The 19,980-nt window shown below is 44.2% G+C and overlaps 1 long non-coding RNA gene across 1 annotated transcript in view; it reads left to right on the forward strand.

Annotated features, from left to right (window-relative positions):
* The first annotated feature begins 3,850 nt into the window (after window positions 1–3,850).
* The window catches only part of LOC138249078 (uncharacterized), a 60,159-nt gene continuing 44,029 nt past the window's right edge, over window positions 3,851–19,980 (forward strand). Inside the window, exon 1 of the long non-coding RNA XR_011194700.1 lies at window positions 3,851–4,234. This is a non-coding gene — a long non-coding RNA (uncharacterized lncRNA). The remainder of the gene's footprint in view (window positions 4,235–19,980) is intronic.

Raw genomic sequence — 19,980 nt, forward strand, 5'->3', positions numbered from 1 at the left:
GGGGTACCAGCAACTTCGCCTCCCTGGGATTATTTTTATGCCACTCTAAGGCCCGTATTTATACTCCGTTTGCGCCGAATTAGCGTCGTTTTTTTTGACGCAAATTCGGCGCAAAACTAACGCCATATTTATACTTTGGCGTTAGACGCGTCTAGCGCCAAAGTATGAGTAAAGAGCGTCATTTTTTTGCGTGAACGCCTTCCTTGCGTTAATGAGATGCAAGGAAGGCGTTCCCGTCTAAAAAAATGACGGCGACGCAAATGCGTCGTATTTATACTCCCGGGCAAAAATCACGCCCGGGAGGTGGCGGGTCAAAAAACCCCGCATTTGCGCCACTATTTAACGCCTGGGTCAGGGTAGGCGTTAAGGGGCCTGTGGGCTCAAAATGAGCCCACAGGTGCCCTCCCCTGCCCCCAGGGACCCCCCCTGCCACCCCTGCCCACCCCAGGAGGACACCCAAGGATGGAGGGACCCACCCCAGGGACATTCAGGTAAGTTCAGGTAAGTATAATTTTTTATATTTTTTAATTTTTTTTGTGTGGCATAGGGGGGCCTTATTTGTGCCCCCCTACATGCCACTATGCCCAATGACCATGCCCAGGGGACATAAGTCCCCTGGGCATGGCCATTGGGCAAGGGGGCATGACTCCTGTCTTTACTAAGACAGGAGTCATTTAAATGGCGTCTGGGCGTCGAAAATAATGGCGCAAATCGGGTTGAGGCGATTTTTTTGCCTCAACCTGACTTGCCCCATTTTAAGACGCCCTAACGCCATTTTCCCCCTACGCCGGCGCTGCCTGGTCTACGTGGTTTTTTTCCACGCACACCAGGCAGCGCCGGTCTGCTTGCGCCGGCTAACGCCATTCCATAAATACGGCGCCCGCATGGCGCTTCAGAATGGCGTTAGACGGCGCTAAATTTTTTGACGCTAAACTGCGTTAGCGCAGTTTAGCGTCAAAAAGTATAAATATGGGCCTAAATCTCCCTGACTACCTTTGCAAAGGTTAACTGGTCCCCTTTTACTTGCTAAATGCTGTGTTTAGGTGTTAATCTGATACTAATAAGGACAAAACATTTGCCCAGGCAGTGTTAACATCTGAAACAGGCATTAGCCAATTAGACTTATTGGCTTTGCCAATGTTTGAGCCATGGTGTACCACATCGTGGCTGCAGTGCATCACAGCTATTTAAAAAAGTGCAATGATGAGGCCAATGCATCATTTAGTAGGTGCATGCATGCGTTTCACACATATGTGCGCTCCCACAAAGTGATGTAGGCATTTTTTTCTTTATATTTACTGATCTGAGATGGATTGTTAAATAAAAAAACAAGCATTGACTAAGCCAGTAGGTCTCTCCTAGCTGTGCATATTAGTTTTGTCAATGTCTTTTAGCCTAGATATCCAGCAGCAAGCTGCTGTGCAGCATGGCTGAAAGTTAGAACAAAAAGCGCTATGACTTGGCCATCACTGGCTGGCGATAGCGCTTTTGTATTCTAGCTGGTCAGAAGGGGGCAAGCAACAATGCGGGAGGGGGTGGGGAGTATGGAGCAAGCAACAGCACAGGAGGGGTGAAGGAAAAGTCAATCAACAATGGGGGAGGGGTGCAAGGAGGTTGGGGGACAGGGCAAACAACAATGTGGGAGTGGGCATGTAGGACTGGGCAAGCAACAACATGTCGGGGGAGCAGGAGGGATGGGGAATGCAACAATGCGGTGGGGGGCACTACACTAACAATGTGGGAGGGGTACCAGGGATACATAGCAAGCAATAATGTGGGGGCACATGGGAGGGACGGGGCAAGCAACAACATGGAAGGGGGCAGGAGAGACTGGGCAAGCAATAACGCAGCGGGAGGAAGAAGGCAAGCAAACAGTGATCGGGCAAGCAAAAACACAGGAGGGTGGTGGCGGGGCAAGGCAAGCAGTAATGACTGAGCAAGCAAGAACGTGGGAGGGGTGAATGGAGGACGGCCTGCAAACACATGCTCTCTTATGGAGTGCTGAAACTAAAAGAAAAAAGTAGCTCTGAAAGAGCACACAGTGGAAAGCGACTGGGCAAGGAAACAGTACTTCGAGCATGCTCCATGAGAGAGACAAACAAACAAATAGCAAGTGAAACTGTCACACACTGAGTGTAGAGAAGCAAAGGAATTAGAATGACGAAAAAGCCAACCAATATTAATCAATCAGCAGGCTCTACACCCCATGTATGTAAACCAGGGGCATCATTTACAAGGCCTTTGTGCCACTGTTGCGTCATTATTTGTTTGATGCAGCAGTGGCGCTAAGCAATGCTTTACTCTGCTCCAGATTTACAACTTGATGCATTGTGCCCAATGTGTCAGTTTGTAAACCCTTGCGTCACATTATTCCTGCGCCAGGTATAATGTATGCAAGGTAGGCTTCCCAGGCAAAAAAGCCATGCAGAACTGGAGTAGCGACATTTTTTTTAGGCTAGTCCAGCAATGCTTTAGTTTAGCACCACAGATGCGTCAGAATTTCTGATGCATCTGTTAAAATGTGTGCCATGGAGCTCTGTATAGTATATACAGCGCATCCATGGTGTTGTCAGGTAATCGTTGGACAGCAGATGAAATCTGATGCATCGGGCCAATGCATTCGTTTCTTGTAAATGAGGCCCCAAATGTGTGGGAAGTGTCAGTGTCACTGTCTCAGACGACTCCTAAAAAGAAGTGCAAAAGTGCTCTTTTAAAATGTAACCCAAAATTCTTTAGAATAAAAAGTACAAATTAAAAAGGGTGACCAGGTTGTGAGATGGGGATGGGCTGAGGGAGAAGCAACACAGTGGGCAGAGGGAGAAGCAACACGAGCAAAAGAGAGCACCTTGAACCACGAGGGAGTAAGTACACAGAGGTAAGAAAGTGCAACACAAGTGTAGATGGGAAGAGAACCACATGGCACAGGAGAGTAACATGGAGGGGGAGAAAAGCACCCTGGCGATAGCTTGAAAACACATGCACTCTCATGGAGTGCTCAATCAAAAAGAAAAAAGTACTTCTCTAAAAGCAAGCAGTGGAAGCATGGAAGCTACCAAAAGAAAGAGATGGGAAATTGGCTGCTCTCCGTGGGTGGGACAAACACAAGATTGACAAACTGGGACACAAATAAGAAGCAGATAAACGAGATTGATAGTAAAGCCAACAAACTTTAAGCAAAGGGGTGGGCTGCAAGCCTCAGTGTGTTCTTTGTAAGTCCCCAGTATGTCAACCAGACAGCTCGACCTACAAATTACAAAATAGTGAAGTAATGCTGCTACAATATGTGTCGCATTCTGCCGATAATTTGCCTTTTATTGCTGCAGAATTTAGCCAGACTTGCCACATCATTTGTTCCTCCCCTGTTGCATATTTCCAGAGGCCCTGCACACATGAGAAGTAAACGCAAAACATAGAGGCAGTGAGATAATGTTACAGATATTGCGAGGTTCCTTTCAGTGAAGAGATTAGAAGAACACACTTTAGGAAAGGTATGTTTACTGCGCTTGAGGGATGTCGGGCAAATGTCTTCCAGTCAGTACTAATATTTTACCATTTTGAGCCCAGCAACCATGACATTTCACAGGAACCATCTGAAAGCGGGCCACGTCTCAACTCCACCATCCTGCACTGGTTGGTAGATCTCAGAGTCGATAAGGGAAGGAGGCAGGGCGCCCACACCCGTCATCAACCTTGAATCCACTGTATCTTGCCAGAGGACATAAATCTACCCTCAGCAAAAACTCTTGTTTTTTCGTCACTGGTCTTTTGTGAGGCAAACTGAGGAATGTTCCTTCACGCTGAACTGTATAAACAATGTTATCAACAGCATGAGCTCACCCTTGACCTTTTGGTACTGTATTAGTTTAACAATATCGTGGAGTGGGCTATGGGTATGTTGTTGCTCTCCGTCACAACTACAGTAAGCCTGTCAGCCTACTTCCCTTGCAGGGGCGTCCACGTTAGAGAGGGTGATATCTGTATGTACAGACCAGGACAGCAGTCGCCACTCGCCTCGGGCGCAGAGCTTGCAGGGCTGCCATTTTGTGAACACAACTGAGCCCGGGTTCGTTTGCGATGGGGGATTCCTCAAAGGCTGGTGGACCCCGCTTCTGAAAGTGCACCGTGGCGATGGCGAACAGGACAAACTCGTCTGATTACTACTGGACTTTCGAATACTACTGGGATTATGTGGAGCCGGCTTCGGTGGACGGAAAGAAATTGGCGGCAAATAAACGTATGTATTTCCAAAGCTGTTTGTTCACTTCAGGATGATAACATCACACACAAATATTTCCTGTTTCATTTTTTTTTTCTGTACTCGGGGTGTTTTGTCTTTAGTGAATTATTATGCTCAATGAATTATAGCAGGATCTGTATACAGAGGTCATAACCAGCGCTATAAATACATCACGGGTTGCATTTTTGAATACTCATATTTTACGATTGTGGCCTTTGTGTTGTTTAAATAAACTATTTGTGTTTTAGTTAAGATTATTAGTTGAAAAGTGTCCACTGAAATCCACAAGTATTATGATGTACTGTGGAATTAAGTTACACTAGCAACTAAAAGGAGTGGAAATGAAGTGTCTCTGTTATTACACACAAAGCACATATATATAAAAAGAACGTTCAACAATGCCCCATAAAATAATATCGCTCACTACTGTATGAAACAACATGAAACTTGGTTTCGTTGTGTGCTACAAACCGCTAAGAGTGGCAAAAGGCTGATGTATAACACCAGACATTCTTTATATTTATAATCACTGTTGCTTTTGGGGTCAGAATTACAATTCTGACTTCGACCCACAGGACTGCCCCGGGGATCAGGGTAATTCACAAATTGATGGTGCCCGTTCAATAGCCATTGGTTAATTAATACCGCGTTCGTGATTGCTGACGTTTTACCAGTCTAGGGGCATATTGATATTTCATTGATGCAGCAGTGAGATAAGCTCGTAGAAGGGGCGTCCGTTTTTCCCTGTGTTGTGCAGGTGGGGCAGCCACACCCAAAGTCAATATTAACATACTCACCACCTGGACTGTGCTACTCGGTCCACGACAGATGCTCAGCGAGACTTGGCAATGCCCACGCTTGATAAATTCTGGTAGGTTATCCCTACGCATCTATCTATATTGTCACGCATTTAATCATTTATCCTATCCTATCCACCCACGCATTTACTTAATCCTTCTATACTCTCCCCCATTCACCTACCCAGACAATCGAGTACTCATTCATCCATTTATATTTGCACTCAGGCACTCATCCATCTACTCAGTCACTCACCCATTCATTCATCCATCCATTCATCTAACCACTGACTCATCAGATTCACCCATATTCACATACTAGTTGTCAATCAGTGAAAACTTACTTTCACATAATTCAAAGACTCGAACCTTTTGGCTTTGTTGGTGCTTGACCACAGTAGTGTTAAATATTCAATACTAATTCCGATTCACTAGGAGGAAGTTCTAAGTGTTAAAGCAAAAACCCAAATTGATGTTCGAAGCATGAATTGAACCTGTACATGAGCAATCGGTTTTCATTCAGTATATCTATGTTACATGCATGAGATTTCTGTTGAATGAACCCATAGAAACTATTGCTATATTACCCAGGTTCTTTGGGCATAATGATTACTCCTCGGATATTATTACTGGGATAGAGCAGCCAATAGGTCTGCAGGGACTTCAAGTACAGTTGAATCACAGACACGGAATTGTTACCCACCTCCATTTCCCTGACTTGCATAGCAGTGTCATAGTTGGAGGAGTACCGGTAGCCCATCATTATTTGGGTGTAGAACCACACCCCAAACTATCAGGCCTTCTAGATATGTTCGAGAGGCTCAGAAAGAAGCTAGTTAGAACAGAACCACGTGGGTAACTCCTAACTGAATATCTGAAAGCAGATATCATTGCCCTAGGGCTGCAGTTGAAAAAATATACCAATGTCTAATATCCACAAAGAGAAAATCAAGAAGCATTTTAGTTACATAATGAATAATTGTTCAGAGCAGAGACCATCCCTTTGCATATATACTGCATTAGAGGACATTTTAGGATTACAAAAACAAATCGAAGGGAACATTTTAAATGGTACTGCTATAGAGAATGATAACTTGGCTGTAGATAATTTGATGTGAACAATTTAGGCATTTCACTCAATTAATCTTGGCAAACAAATAGTTAAAGTTCCTAAGGACATGCCTAGGTATAATCTTTTGCACGCCAAGATATTAAAAAAGTGTCAACAAAAGCGACATCAGTGGCTCCACTCAGACGCAAGTAGTCACTTTTTCAGAATCTTCCTAGAGTTCAGAGGATCATGAACAGACCAGCACCAGATGGACCAATCACATTGGACTGGCTCCGCTCCTCAACAACCTTATTTTATAGGACAGGGAAATCAAAGAGACAGGAAGAGGTGGAGATCAGAATAGACGGTGAGGCCAGCTATGTGAACATAAGACCCATAACCAATATTACAGTCTGTAGTTGATTAAGGGATTGTGGAAACCTATCCTAATATTCACTATATCTTCTTATATGGTGACCCATGATTAAACAGTTGTACTGAGCAGGGGTTTTGGTTTTATAATGACAAAAAACCTGACTATTCTGAGATTAAAAAAAAGAGATACATCAATTCTTTCATATGAGCTTAAAAAGCAGTTTTAGACTTTTTCTAAATCAACAAGCAAGGTGAGGGAGGAGGAGATATAACGGATCTCTGTCTTCCCCCTAATTTTAACCCTCCGGCGCGTATGATACCAGCTGAGATCCTGGCTTCTAAGAAGATTGTACTGAAACAAATTACTCATTCAGAAATATGTTCTCAATATAATATAAGCAACACAGAGAAAAAGGATCTATTGGATCTCAAAATTAACTTTGACATCACCACTAAGAGGACTGATAAGGGTGAGGCAATAATGAATCAGGAGATTCTAAAGTATAAACAGGAGATTCTAGGAAAACTGTCAAGTATAAACAATTGTTAAACACCATACTAGCTTTTAATAAGGAATATGAATTTCTTAACAGGCCCAACCCCAGAACAATTGTCATTTACACATTATCTAGGATCCATAAGGACTCTCAGATTCCAACAGAGAGGCCCAGAGTCTTCGGCTGTGGATCGGTCACAGGACCACTGAGGATCACTCTCATTATATGTACGTGATCACAGATTTTATCTTACATTTGGAGCACTTTTAAACAGTGGGAAAGGCTTCTTGGTGACATTGGAAATTGAGTCTCCCTTTAAAAATTTCACCCAACACGCAGTCCTACAAGCACTAGAAGTAGGTACTGCTTTTGGAGGTGAATTGGTAGGCTTGATTATGGAATCAACAAAAAATTGACTCAAAGACAGTTTTTTAATGTTCAAAACAGACTTCTTTTTGCAGGAGAAAGGAGTTGCGGTGGGAGCTTATTTTGCTTCAGGTATTGCTAATCTATTTCTAGATGATTTTCAGCACAGATTTGTCCAGTAATCCTTACCATCAGAATAACCACATGTGATGTCTATGCATAGATGATATTGGGATAATTGAAACGTTAAGACATTTCATGGCTGAATGAACAGAGTCCAACATTTGCCTTCACTTCCCATTTTAGCTACATGGAGGCTGATTATTTGTACTTGATGATATTACCCAGATCAGAGAATGTACGCCACAATGTTCTGCAAACCTGCAGAGAGATATTCCTTACAACTATAAAACAGCCAGCATCCTCATAAACTACGGGTTAATCTCCATTTTTAGGATCAGGCATTATTGCAAGAATAGAGCAGGTTCCTTATATTAGGCCATTCATTTAACAAGAAAATCTACAGACAGAGGCTACCCAAAGGTTTAGTGAGAAAGGCAGTGAAACAGACATGACATTTCCCTTGTGACACCTTACTGGAACTAAGAGGTAAGACAAGCACCACCAACCGCTGTATATGTGTCACCAGATTCAATCCTGTAAGTAATAGAATACAGGAAATAATCAAATGCAATTGGCATATTCTTTCGAATGCAAGCACAGAGACCCCCTTGCTTGTCTTCAAACACAATGTGAACATTAAAGATTGTGTAGTTAGGGCTAACTCAAAATGTAACCCAAATGATTGCAACTCTAGCCAGCGGGGCCCACCACCCACAAGGGGTCCCTGTCAGGGTGGTAAGCGCCAAGCCTGTAAGTTCACAACTCATACCAAAATGCCTGAGTTTGGGGAGAACAGACACACTCTCACTTCCATTTTCTTTTTACATTGAAACACGATTAACATAATTCATGCTAGTAAGTGCCTTTATCCAAGCAGTATGTAGGACTCACAACACATCAACAAAGAGCTGCCAACACAGGAGCAGAATCAGATGTTGGACACACACAGCTCCCCATATGGAAATGATGCAACTGATGAGCACACAGATGTCCTGCAATGCCAGGCTATTGAAGTGGTCAAGCAAGATTCCAGAGGGGGCAGCTTGAAAGAACTTCTTGCTGATCGAGAATTCAGATGTATGAACCTGCTACAAACTACAGAGATTGGAATTAATTACGTCTGCGGACTAAAAAGCGGTCTGCCGACTGGCCAAGTGGCCTATGATGATGCTTATTTTTCGAAGACAACCTTACCAGCAAAAGCTGGACTCCACCTTCTCATCATTAACAGTGTATGCTTGAAATTATGTATTGATATAGCTACCAATGATTTATATTTATATTTATTGATTTTGTAACTTTCGTGGTCAAGCGTTGACATGTTCAAAAACACATATTCCAGATAGACAGCTTTTATGGAGCTGATTCCCCTTTTATTAGTTTGATTACCCTAGACATATAGTGAAGGAGTTTACTTGAACATTACGTTAGCCACACTGCCAGTAAATGTATCTTGTAGTTAGATAAGCAAACTGGAGATCAAAGGCCCTGATTTTACTTTTTGGTGCAAAACTGCAATAACGCAGTTTTGCACAAAAAAGTTTAGCACCGGCTTGCACCATTTCTGTGCATATTTATAGAATGGTGCAAGCCAGTGCAAAGGGTAGGCTAGCGTAAAAAAAATGATATTAGTCGGGTGGGGCTGGCGGTATGGAAGAAGGTGGTTTTGCACCACAAAATGACGTTAAGCAGGTTAGAGTAAAAAAATGACTCAAACCTGCCTAGAGTCATTTTCTGACACAAACCCATCCACACCACGTGACCCCTGTCTTAGAAAAAAAACAGGAGTCATGCACACCACCCCAATGGCCAGCACAGGGGATCAGGGTCCCCTGGGCATAGCCAGTGCACCCAGTGCCATTTAGGGGGGCCCATCTCAGGGCTCCCCATGGCACTTAAAAAAAACAAGCTTTGCACCACTTTTTGACCCCTCCTTCCCCAGTGCATGATTTTTGCACAGGAGGATAAATAAGGCTCTAGGGCCTTAGAGTCTTTTTTTTGCCTGGGAACGCCTACCTTGCATCTCATTGACGCAAGGTTGTTTTCTGCAGGCAAAAAATTACTTTAATTCCAATATTTTGGCACTAGACACGTCTAGTGCCAAAATAAAAATATGGATTTAAGTTTGCGCCGGATTTGCGTAAAAAAATGGCACAAATCCAGCGCAAACAGAGTATAAATTTGCCCCAAGGTTCTTCAATTGCAGTAACTAACACAACTTCCTTGCATTTTGAGTAGCACATGCTAACATAATTTTTGTTGCTTTATTTTACACCTGTAACACAGGTAGTTTTGAATTACTTCCAAGTCGTCGTCTGTATTTTTTAAGTTGGCGTCCTAGTCAGACTGCATGTTGGCTATCTTACCAGTAAGTGTGTCTTTATTGATGCGCTTTTCACTTGCACTCTGGCCACCAGAATTATGAACCGGGATTGATTTTTGGGCCACTGCACATTGCACTGCATTATAGCTTATAGGAAGGTCTTTTACATGTCTTACTTTGTACTCTCAATAGAATAGTGATTAATTATGTCCATTGCATATTTAAGTTTTTATTTTTAATAAACCAAGGCTCATATTTAAGCAAAAGTGGTGCATCATAAATGATGTGCCACTTTTCTTGTGCCCCCCTACTGGCACCTAATGACACCATAGTTGAGCTGTACTTATAATGCGGCACACCATCGCGGTCATTTGCACAATAGCGTCAACATTTTTTACACTATTGTGGCGCTTTGCAACACTAGCGTCAAACATTTTGACAAGTGCAAGGAGGTCCATTGATTTCAATGGGTGCGTCATTTTAACGCCCGCTCAGAGCATGCATTAAAAATGATGCCAAAAATGGCGCAGTGAAATCTTTTAAATTTCACTACGGCATTTTTGTGGGCCTCCTAGCGCCAGAAACCCCCCTTTGCATACATGATGCCTGGCGCAGGCATAATGTGGCGCAAGGGGTTACAAAGTGGCGCAATGCATGCATTGCGCCACTTTGAAAATATTCCATGGCAGGAAAGTTACTTTAGCGCCGCCTTAGTGTAAAAAAAATGATGCTATGGCAGGGCTAAGGTGGCGCTAGGGGCACTTAAATATGCCCCCAAGTTTTATTCTTTCTAACACAATACAATAACACAGCACACATTGCATCCTAGGTAGCAAATTCCTCGGGATATTGAAATCCACTTAGACACAGCACGTTATTAATTAATGATGCCATACAAGTGCCACCCCCGGAGCACACCTTAAGATATTTGTTGGGGCAGTCCTTTGCTTCATAAATGGGCTCTTCCATCTTTGCACAGTTGTCCATGGCTCTTCACGACACTGATAATGAAGGTGCTGTAGATGACTTCCGAAGCCAGGCAGTGTGCCTCTTTGTACTTACAGTACCAATACCCACCAGGGCTCATTTCTCCCAGCTGCCGGCCAGATCTTCTAAAATCCTCAAGAAGCGACACAGGGCGATTGATCTACCGGTCTGCCTATTATTCTAGAAATAGTGGTAAGTATTGCAGACCAACGGTCAGCAATAAAGAGGCAATCCCAGAAAAAAATCAGTTACTAGCATCACACAAAAGCAAGGGGGTCGGAGTGATCATGCTGACATGCCACAATTTCATGAGAGTAAATTAGATAATGTGTATGTAGTTTGATTGTATGAGTCATAAACAGGAAGGGATGACATTGTGACTCATGTCAAGTTTTGCATCCCTCAACTCACAGTCTGTAAAGAGATCAGGGGCACTGATGAAGAGGAACATATTTATGCGTGAGATCCACCTCAACGGACTGAGAACAACCTTGACATGCCTGATGAAAGGCTAACATGTGGCAGCAGCTGGAGATATCTATAGAACTGCATCTTGTGTAGGTCATATTCTACCTGGGGAGTCTGGAACAACTCTGTTTGCTTGCATTGCCCAATGTTACCCAATTTAAAGATTCTGCCCTGATACATTGCCCAGTTTTAGAAATCCAAATGAGGTCCGAGTGGTCAAAGTCAGACAGTCAGACGCTTTGTTGGAGCCATTTCCCACACCATAAGGGTGTTTCATGAGTCAGGTATACCAACCAATCCAGCAGAGTGCGGTGCACCAGCAATGAATGGTTACTTTAGTTACTTCTGGGAGTGAATGTGGGCTGGAATTACCGAAGAAGCCCAGTGACTACATGCTGGAGTGTGAGGTAGAGTGCTCCCTTTCTGTTTTTCCGATTTAAGAAAGCTCCCTTGATCCAACGAGCTGACGAGCTCTGGTTGAAGCACCTGCGTGCCAGTGAGTGGTACATAAACCTGAGAGGACTTTTGGCAGCATTTTCAGCAACCCCACAGATAAAGCTGCTCTCTGCTAATGAAGGGCTGAACCCAGAAACACGTGTCCAAAGATTTACAGCACTTGCTGCACCTACTAAGGGGAACAACTTTAGATTACTTTATGGATACAAAACAAACTTGTACTGCATTTACCATGATGCATTGGGGCTGACTACATGCTGGGGTGTGAGGCAGGGTGCTCCCTTTCTGTTTTTCCTGTTTAAGAAGGCTCCCTTGAGCCAACAAGCTGACGAGCTCTGGTTGAAGCACCTGCGTGCCAGTGAGTGGTACATAAACCTGAGAGGACTTTTGGCAGCATTTTCAGCAACCCCACAGACAAAGCTGCTCTCTGCTGATGAAGGGCTGAACCCAGAAACACGTGTCCAAAGATTTACAGCACTTGCTGCACCTACTAAGGGGAAAAACGTTAGATTACTTTATGGATACAAAACAAACTTGTACTGCATTTACCATGATGCATTGGGGCTGACTACATGGTGAGGCAGAGTGCTCCCTTTCTGTTTTTCCTGTTTAAGAAGCCCAGTATATTGTCTCGGCTGATCAGGGAGATTTCATTTCAGAACGCTAAGTCGTCATACTGTCTGTGGAGCAAATCATTCAAGAGGCCCAGTAATAGAGTAGGAAGTCTGCCATGCCCATACCCTTGTCTTATGAAGATGGTGTACATGGTGTATGAAGCACAGGGCTCAATTCATCCACAAAGAGCATGCACTAGCCTGCACATCAGCAAGCCAGCCCTTGGTGATTTCAGGGGCAAAGGTTTGAGTAACGCATAGAAAGCTAGGTTAGACCATCATCTTATATAGGGCAACTCTCCCCAAGATATTGAGTGGGAGGTTTGCCCAGCAACTCATATCCTTCTATGCTTTGGATAGCAGTGGGTATGAATTTAAACTCCTAGAAAGCCTACTGTCCACAGTTATGTGCATGCCTAGGTATTTGACACAAAGGGCTTCATTTACGAGGACCTAGCGGCACACTGTGCCACTGGAGCATCATTTTTTTTTACGCTCTGGTGGCACAGTGTGCCAGCCCATATTTACAAGGCCATGCAAACCCAATTTGCGTGGCATTTCATGGTCTTGAAATATGAACTCCTTTCACGCATAACACTGCGTGAAAGGGGTTGTTCATGGGTGTTGCTTGAAGAGTTCCCAAGCAAAATCCATGGAACCCAAATGAATCTGAAGCATTCCCAGATTTACAAGTCTGGGAATGTGTCAGATTCCTACAGCACCTAAGGGGTGGCGTAAGAATGACGCAACAGGGAGAAATATCTTTACTTCTCCACGTTTTTCCTCTTTCTATGTGTGCTGCACTTTGCAGCACTCATAGAAAGAGGAAAACACCTCTTGTGATTGTTTTGCCGTACTGTCTGGCTTTGATTGTTTTTGTGCAGAAAGGTGCCCCTTCCTGCTCAAAAACAATCATCCCCACAATGCAGGCACCCTTGCACCATTGTGCAAGGGTGCCTACATTGGTGCTAAGCAGAAATTTGTGTGCCACTGCAGGGGGAGAGGACAGAAATGTGTTGTATCTTGTAGATACAGTGCATTTCTGCCCTTTCCCGGGGGTGCAGAGCGGCGCAGCAAGGCACTTGCTGCACTGCCCTGCACCACGGGCCTGGTAAATTAGGTCCTAAATGTGTGGATTCAGAAACAGGAATGCCAATTAACTGCTTCCATGCCTCCCTTAACTAGGATGATGATCAGCTTGGCCCATTTAAGCCTCAGACTGGAGGCCTTGTCATACTAGTCTAGCATTTTAATCAGCCTGGGAGCAGTAGACTAGGGATGGAACACGAAGAGCAGCAAATTGTCTCTTCAGAGCAGCACATCGCCTCTGTAGAGCGTTCTGAAGAGTGTCTGCCTCTCACTGGAACCCTCTCTCTAGGGCACCACATTTGACTGAAGTCGCCAAGGGGTCCAACCCTAACGTGAAAAGAAGAGGGCAAAGGGCTGCCCTGTATGGTCCCTCATTTTAGCAGAAAGGGTGATGATAGCATGCCATTGACTTTGACTCAGAGTTTGAGGCATTGCATATAGGATTCCCATGTAGAACACAAAGTGGGAGCCAAGCCACATATGCCACAGCACCCTAAAGAGAGAGGTCCAATCAAGAGTATTGAATTGCTAGAATATTTTTTTTTTGGTTGGGGGAGGTATGAATCCTTCTCAAGAAACAACCATAATCCAAGTCAGGGTGAATCACAAAGTCACTAATTCACTAATTTAACCCATGCTTAACCCTTTGGAAACTTGGCACAAAAGCAATCAGGCTTAACTTGGAGACAATGGTTAAAGTATTTATTCAGCTCTTCATAGCAAACAGCAGGCTAAGAATCATACACTATAATTCCTGCATAGGTTATACTACATACCCATCAAGCTCCATAAATATGGCCTAAGACCTGATGACAGATGCGCAAGGTGTGGGGCAGAAGGCGCAAGTTTTCTGCACCTGGCTTGGCTATGTCCCCCGGTACTGAGATATTGGAAAGAAGTTGAAGAAACATTGTCCCACATGCGATCTGTGCCACTAATGCTCACACCACAGGTAACGCTGCTGGGATACACAGAGGAATTGAAGGCTACATATTGTAGATATACGGACTTAAGTCTCCTACTGGCAAAATGGAGGGTGGCATGTAGATGGGGAAAAGGAAGGGCACCCAAATTCAAAGACTGGCTATCTGATTTGATATACTGTAAAGATCAGCTGGAGGACTACGCCGAATTATTACCCCCAGTTTATGTCCTAAGGATAAATGGGGGTGACTAAACACAAATCTGCTCCAGAATCCGGAGAGTACGCTATCTAGATCCACTTAAAGAGCCAATAATAAGATCACCTATGGGGCCAAGTGGAGCAAACCGTGGGCTCCACCCCATCGCTGCTACTCTGCAGGGGTGAACCTCACTGATGAGAGGAAAAACCATGAGGTAAACTGAGAATTGCTAGGAGGATGGGTGGACACTAGTAATGGAATATAATCACTTGTCAATACTAGCCCAGGTACAATCAACGGGAATGACGGGGAAAGGTACGAATCGTCAAACTGCCTGCCCTTCTATAAATGTGTGTATTAATGAATACATAATGGTGTAATAAAGCAGCATAGGGGGTGTTAAATTTGTATGTTCATTGCAAAAAAAAAAAAAATTAAAAGAAAAAAGTATGCAGCTCTTAAACCGTAATAAAGTGAAGATACAATACAAGAAAAAAATCTTACATCAATTTAGAAAAATAGAGTACATTTTAATTAATTATTTGACACCAAAATGACATAATATCGAAGCAGTAGAACTGGACTTATGATTTCTTTAAAAAAACTAGCACCTAAAAGATCAAAGCGCCAACAGTGGACTTCTAGTCTTGCAAGATCGGGGCAAAGTTAAAAGTTATGGCTGACCACAATGTAGCGCAGAGTTCAGATAAACAAAGTTGTTTGGGCCCATCTCGGTTTACCTTCATACTTAGAAGACATTTCGAAGAAAAATGTCTGATAAGGTAAAGTTCAGAGGGGCAAGGTAGCCAGTGGGATCCGAGGAGGAGGCGTAATCAGGCATGCGCTGGACAAAGTTGCAGTGACTTTGTCACTTTTTTGGAAGTTGAAAATCTCCAGCTAGACGAAGCTGCAGGGTGTGGCCAAATAGGGCCCCACAAAGCCGAATACACCTTCTATGATGATCTCCTGAACAGGATTTGCTGCTGCTGAGAAGCAGGTTGTGGGAGCTACAACAAAGTCAGACTGATCAGCAATGCACTTTGGGCTGATCAGCAAGCAGGTAGGCCCGGTCCTCTGTCGGTTATCAGTGCAATTTTTGGCTGGAACTTGTGTAAGCCTCAAGTTTTGGTCTTGGGCTATTTGTTGACCTTTATCACCACTTTTAATGGTCCAGGATTCGGTGGGCACCCCTTGGAAGGCAGGTCTCACTTCAATGAGGGTCCTGGTGCAGGGTTCAAGTTGGAGCTATTTGTTACCCTTTAGTTCTGAAGACCAGCCCTTGGAGTCACTTTGGTAGTCCTGGGTTCAAGCAGCAAGGCAGGCTTTAAGCCGCAGGGCAGTCCTTTGAGGTACAAAGCAGGGCAGTCCTTTGAGGTACAAAGCAGGCCTTCTGAGTGTCCTCCGCAGTTCCAGGAGTGTACTTGAGAGTGGGTCTAGTGCAAGCTTTGAAGTGGAAGAAACGTCTGGAGTTTTCCCTCCACAGATGGTTCTGGAATTTCCTTTCTTCCTGTCCAGGCTCCAGGGGGCCTGGGGTGACAAAAGGCAAGCGTGAAGTTCTTTGTGAGTGATGCAGCTCCTTTGAAATGTAAGTAGGGCAGGAACAGCTCTGCCCCACACATCTTGGCAGGATGGCCTATCCTACCAACACCTAGTCCCTTTTGTCTCACTATCTGGGAGGAACACACAAAGGCCAACTACCATACTAATCACAGTCATGTGTCCCAGGATACGTGGTTAAGACAAGGAAATGGCAACTTTCTAAAAGTGGAATTTTGAAAACTATGACTTAAAATCCGACTTTACCATTAAAGGGGACTTTATATTGCAATTCTTTAAAGACCAAACATGATATTTCCACCTGTTCCCAAGCAAAATGTATCACTTAATAAATGTAATATGGTAACCAAATGTTATCCTATGGAAGACGTAGGCCTCTCATTAATGAAAAACAAATGTAGGAGTTTTTCACTACCAGGACATGTAAAACTAAAAAAGTACATGTGTAACCTTTTAAATACACTGCTCCCTGTCCTCTGGGCTGTTTAGGGCCTATCCTAGGGGTAACTTATGTTTATTAAAAAGGGAGTTTTAGGCCTCGCAATTGGCAGTTTAAAACTGCACACATGCTGCATTGGCAGGCCTGAGACATATTTTAAAGGGCCACATAAGTGGATTGGACAATCAGTGCTGTAGGCCCACTGGTGGCATTAAAATTACTGACTCTAAACACATGTTGTACCACCTTACTAGGAACTTATGACAGTTAAATGTGGCAGTTGGATGTAGGCCAATTTTACTATGGTGTTAGGAAAGGGCACTAGCATTTTAGGACTAGTTAGCAATGGTAAAGTGCACAGAGTTCTAATTCCATCAAAAACAACGTTCAGAAAACAGGAGGGGTGAAGGCAAAACGTTTTGGGGTGACTGTGCAGAGAGGTCCAAGTCCAACATGATTGCTTTATGAAAGTCTATTAGCATGCGGGCACAGACGTTTCTAAGGGTATGTGCCTGTGCTAGGACAACATGCGCCCTGTGGATGCAATGTCCAGTACTATGATTGGGTATGAAGCCACATTGGTGTGGGTGGATTAGGGAAGGGACCACTGCAATAGGCTTGTAGTGAGAACTTTAGCAAAAATCTTAATCCATGTTTATGGGGGGACTGGGCAGTAGGAAAAGCAATGCTCTAGTAGACGTCTTGATTTAGAAATCACCACCGTTGTCACTAGGTCAAGTCCAGGTGGTAGCGTGCTTCCCCCTACAGGCCCCTAGTACATTTTAGTACATGGGGGGCGAGAAGCAATTTGAATTTAGTATAGTATTTGAGCAGAAACCCACCTGGGAAGAGCTCTTTATTTGGGAGCATGTTGTTAATAGCAGACTCAATTTCATCTGTGCAAGAGGCTGATCCAACATTTCCCTGTAAGACCTATTTAATGTCACAAGGGGGATGATTCACAAGGAGTGGGGCAGATCACTCACTGCATGAAAGCCCCATTTTTGCACATAGTGCTTGGTACTAGGAGGCAAGGATTGTGGCAAACCCCAAGGCAGTACAGACCACACTACCACCTGGATCTATTATTTACTGGATCATCCTTTAAACAGCACCTCTGGTGGTCTCTGGTAAAGCAGTGTCCCAGACGTGTTTCCCATCTCAGAAATGCTTTCAGTTTGTTACAGAGGGTGGCTTTCCCCACTGTCCAGAGTGCTCTTGGTGAATCCACAAAGCCATTGTTCATCTCAAAATATGTTTTATTTTGTCAGCCATAGATTGGATTAAATTCACATCTTCTAAGCACCAGGCATTCGGCTGGCACATTTGGTGCTCTCCCTCCCTATGGGGCCTGGTTTTAATCATTAGAAGCGAGTGATCTGACACTCCATGGCGAACGGTGTGTGCTTCCATTGTCCCCAGGACATCTGGAGTCATCTAGAAAAAATAGTTGATTCAGGATATAGGTTTGTGGGCAGATAAGCAGTGCTTGTACTCTTTGGTGCAGAGGTTCCCTACCTCCAAGACATTCCATGGGCCCAAAGAGGCAACCCAATCTGCTAGGGCTGTTCCCCAATCCGCATGAGCCGTACCCTTATGGGGGCCCGCTGCAATGGCACCAGTCGTATCTAATTCAGCATTCATGGCCACATTGGAATCCCCCTGAGAATGGTTAGGCATTGTGGCAGCCCAGTTAATTCAAATGTAAGATTGTCAAGAACCTGTTAACCGGATAGTGGAAAAGATCTGTGTATTAATATAGCAGAACTCCTGGATCCCCCAATATAGCTGCCTTGGAATACTGTGTCGTTTGGAAATCTGCTCAGAAAAGAAAATTTTGATCCAAGCAGATGGGTCTGCTGATGTAATAGCACTGCTGGGGGTAGCGACTTTCAAAGCACATGACTGATCCTCCCTTAATTCAGTTATTGAGGCGATTGAATGTTCCCTGACATCACAATAAACGAGACCCTGGGGCCCCCTCCACGAATAGAGATCATGGGCGGCATAGAGCCTAAGGTCAAGCTGCATAAGATAGAATTGTGTAGGACGTATTTGGTGAAACCTCTGTTGAAGTGCCACTGAGGAGGGAAGCACTGTGATCCGGGATAAAACAATCATAATAAAAGCAAACTAACATGCAAACCCCTTTAGCCCCCTCATCCTGTACATCAGTGGTCTTCAAACTTTCTAATGCCGTGCCCCCTTAGAGAAAAAAAAAATCATCAGGACACTTCCACATTTTTCACAAATATTCTATTGAATGGCAATGTTTAAATACGTCTACACTTATTTAAACATTGCTGTTAAGTTTTGATACTGTTTTAAAAATGCAGTCATGATGCCATCATACTATTCTGGTCAGGCAAGCCTTACTAACATGTAAAGGTATCCACAGTGGGATTATTAGAAGTGAGGGTTTTGAAGAGCATTTGGAGTCCCTTCCCTTTTGACACTGACTCCTAGCTTGGATGTAAATGACAAAACATGTTAGTGATGACCCATTACGCAGAGGTTACTGCTGCTCATTTTTTTAGCTTAAAACGAAGCCCTGTTATCAGCATACTGCTTGTATTGGCCAGAGCCTGGCACCCCGTGGGATCACTTGAGACCCCCTAGGGGGCCCGTGCCCACGTTTGAAGACCCCCTACTGTACATCAACCTCAGAAGCATCTGTTGCTCTGTTGAATCTCATTTAGAACAAAAGTGTAGCTTTTGCATTATGGGATTGCACATTCCCTGCGCCAAAGAAAGTGGAGAGAGCTGGTCACAGGAGTGACAGTTAAACAGAAGGGTAGTAGTTCTGTCCCTGTCACCTTGGCAAGGGATAGTGTGTCAGTAGTTAGGTCTGGATGGTCACTTTGCCCCCCCCCCCCCCACCCCACCCAAATAGCTCCCCCTTCCAGTGTATCATCTGCGAGTCCAAAGGTTCAAGTACTGGGAGAACTGTGGCCTGTCCTCCCTGGCCTTGAGTATGTCTTCTTCAGGGGCATTACCCCTTTGTGCTTAGAACACCTCTTCCTCCACAGTCGTCCACCACCAGCTGCCTTGCCCCTGCATACCACCCGAGCTGGGACTCAGTCAGGGCGGCTGGCTCGCTCCTTCAGATCCTTCTTCTCTGCAACACAGTCCCAGCTGGCCTTAGTAAGTCAAAGAAGATAGAGCATGAGTTGTGGATAACCTTGACTTTAGCTGGGTAGATGGGCATATATTTGATATTCATTACTTGCATTTTGTGCTTGTCAGCGTTGAAGGATTTCCTTTGGTTATGAACTGCACCAGTATAGTCAGGGAAAACTATGATCCCGGAGGACTGGAATAATACACTTTCAAAGTCATTAGCCCTTATAAGGATTGTGTCTCTATAGTTCAGGACTCTGATGAAGAGAGGGCAAGGGTGGCACTGGGCAGAGGCTGCTGAACCAGGATAAGGCAAGGCGAGAGCTTACCAGACATCATCCATGTGGTAATTCTGGT

The sequence above is a fragment of the Pleurodeles waltl genome, chromosome 8, assembly GCF_031143425.1.
Source record: "Pleurodeles waltl isolate 20211129_DDA chromosome 8, aPleWal1.hap1.20221129, whole genome shotgun sequence".
NCBI lineage: Eukaryota > Metazoa > Chordata > Amphibia > Caudata > Salamandridae > Pleurodeles > Pleurodeles waltl.